Source organism: Manis javanica, chromosome 7 (genome assembly GCF_040802235.1).
Source record: "Manis javanica isolate MJ-LG chromosome 7, MJ_LKY, whole genome shotgun sequence".
NCBI classification, from domain to species: Eukaryota; Metazoa; Chordata; class Mammalia; order Pholidota; family Manidae; genus Manis; species Manis javanica.
In genome coordinates, this window is record NC_133162.1 from 107,477,536 (window position 1) to 107,480,772 (window position 3,237).

General features: G+C 39.5%; 1 pseudogene; it reads left to right on the top strand.

The window, feature by feature from the left end:
- Positions 1-1,906: 1,906 nt before the first annotated feature.
- On the top strand, positions 1,907-2,966 carry LOC140850530 (large ribosomal subunit protein uL4 pseudogene; annotated as a pseudogene).
- The last annotated feature ends 271 nt before the right edge of the window (positions 2,967-3,237 follow it).

Consider the following 3,237-nt stretch of genomic DNA (forward strand, 5'->3'; position numbering starts at 1 on the left):
CCTAGCAGAGTAGGGATATATAGCAGTGGATTTATTTGAATTAAGTTCAAATATAGAATCAATTTTCTTTTCTAGCAGTTCTGTAAAATGTACATTACGGCTTTGTTTAGTTAAACCAGTTATGACACTTGAGTCTCTGAAATGTTAATATTTCTGCATTTGGCCTCTAAATGTGTTGATTTTGCTCCTTTAGAGTAACAAATTTCAATCCCTTTCATGCAGAAAACTAAGATGAGCAGATATTTGTGTAAGGTATATGTTAATTAAAGCAGACTGTTCTCTAGGGCCTGGGGAGCAAAGAATGTATTATTGTGGGTCTTTTAAGGAAGACACTCATATACAATTCAAAAACAACAGGGCAGGATGGTATATTGATAGATGCTGAAAAGTGACCTGTTAAAATAATATATTAAAACAATAAGAAAAAAATCATGCTATTAAAAATAAATTTGGATGACTGAATGAAACAGAACTGGTTTCCTTAAAATATTGTGCCACATTGATAGCCACCAAAACACTATGATTGCTTCAACTGACAAATTTTCTTCCCAACTATGCTCAGCCTATGGTTGATAAGTACTTTACCATAAAGGATTAAATTTTCTCCATAGAAGCTGAAAATTATCATCAGACTCTCACCATTCTGGTCACTAGCCAACCAGGGGCCTACAGATGAAGACAAAAAGCCAGTGTGTTCCAACTGCTGCTGTACTTTCAGCCAAGCACACAGAACGCAATGACTGTCCCGTCAAGGTAATGCAGCAAAAATCCCCTGGGCTTCAGAGTCACCACAGAACATGCTCCCTAACTTCCCACTAATCTTTCATCTGGCCGTTAGTCCAGTTCCCAAATTTGCAGGTATTCTTCATTTTGTGTTTGTTTTGGTTCCAGTGTGGGTGACTGTCCCCCAGATAACCATTAAAGCATTCTGCTGGAACTGTCAGCAAACTCCCTGTCCTTCAGACTAGCACGACCTTGCGGATTCCTCTGCAGCTAGCACGGAGTCAGCCCATTCACAGTTTCTGACAAGTGTTAGGACCAAAACATAGGGATGCCACAGTGTTTCAAAGTGACCCTTAGTTTTACTTACAGGGTCGTGAGTATTTAGCTCTTAACCTCCATGTGAGATGTAGTGGCTGGCTACAAACACAAGGAATTTCATCAGTTTTACATAGATAAATGCATATATCCATAATTCCAGAAGGTACACTCATATCAGTATTTATTGGTTTGATACCTTTAGAAAAGTTGATTTCATGATATGAAAGATGAATATGTGGCTCAAAGATATATTCTCTTCTAACCAATTTTTATATTTACATTTTATATAGTCCATCATTTATATTTTAAATTTAAAAATATATATACAGTGAAACTGAATATAGGAAACCTCACTGAATATAGAGTTGAGAGGCAGGAAGGGAGCCCTCACACCCTATCACACGTTGTACCTTGTACTCCCATTAGGAAGAAGCCTACTTTTCTACCCCGAAAGAATGAAAGAAGAATTTCTCCTTACCTAGAAACAATGTTAACTAATAAGAAAATAGCACAACTCAGCCAATGACCTCAAGCAAGAATCATACTCCTAAGTTGCTCTAAGATTCATAATCCATAAGTAACATGAGATAGTATAACTTCATTGTTTTCAGTCACTAATTTTTAAAGTAACTTTTTATGCTGCAATTGATAAAGATACCTGATAAATTTTTTTGTAAAACCTCTTCATATAAAAAATGAGATAGTAAAATAGTTAGTTCAAATCAAAAATGAAACAAGGAGTCCTGATATCACCCCTTGTTTTCAATATATGTTGAGAAGTTTAGCCAGCCCAATAAGATGGGGATGGGGAGCTTTTCCTGAGGGAGCTGTCTAGTTGAGGGGAACATGGCCTTCTCTTCCCACCATGGAATATGCTTATCTATTGATATCTGTGTACTCCAAAAAGGGGAGTCATGTGGTAAAAATGTCACTGTACCTGCTGTGTTCAAGGTTCCCACTTGACCAGATATTGTGAACTTTGTTCATACCAACCCATTGAAAAACAACAGAGATCCCTTTCATGTCAGTGAATTAACAAGTTATCACCAATACTGATCTTGAGGTACTGGCAGAGCTACAGTTCAACTTTCCAGAGTTCCAGGTGGTGGGACTTACAGTTCTGGCCAGGGCACTTTTGGAAAAATGTGTTGTGGAGCTACATGTTTGCATTAGCCAAAGCCCAGAGCCATTGGTACCACAGAGGCAACAGCACAGAAGTGAGCAGCCATCTCTTCTGCCCTGGCTGCCTTGGCCTTACTAGTGCTGGTCACATCTAAAGGTCATCAAACTGAAGAAGTTTCTGAATGTCGTTCGGTTGCTGAAGACAAAGTTGAAGGCTATAAAAAGACCATGGAGGCTATTTTGCTTCATAAGAAACTTAGGACATGGAATGATATCAAAAAGATCTATGCCTCTCAGCAAATGAGAGCTGACAAGGACAAAATGAGAAGCCATCATTGTATAGCACAGGAGGCCTTGCATCACCTATAATAAGGACAATGTTCTAATTAAGTCCTTCAGAAATATCCCTGGAATTACTCTGCTTAATGTAAACACCAGAAACATTTTGTAACTCGCTCCTGGTGGGCATGTGGAACATTTCTTCACTTGGACTGAAAGTTCTTTCCACAAGTTAGAAGGCCTATATGGCATTTGGTGTAAAGCTGCCTCCCTCAAGAGTAAATACAACCTTCCCATGCTCAAGATGATTAATACAGACCTTGGCAGAATCTCGGAAAGCCAAGAGACCCAAAGATCCCTCTGAGAGCCGCACAAGAAGATTTATCACAGAGTCCTAAAGAAGAATCCATGGAAAAACCTGAGAATGACGCTGAAGCTAAACCCATATGCGAAGACCATGCAAAGACACCATTCTTCACCAGGCCAAGAATCATAAATTCCAGGTGTTTTGGCAGCAGTGCTAGCAGCCAAATAGTAGGCTGCTAATAGTAGGCAATGTAAGATAAATTCTAGCCAAAATAAGCAGGCAAAGAGAGGCAACAAAGGGCCAGGTAATTTATTTAAATATCCCTGGGTGAGATTCTGTGGCATTCTTGTCAGAAGCCAGAGAAGTCACACCTGGTCAGGAAGGTGAGGCGCTTATAAGGGATTAGGAGGGGGAGGAGTGGGCAAGCTATCCTAAGGGGTGCGGAGAGGTATGATTGGCTAAAGGTGACATAATAGTCAACTAGAAAC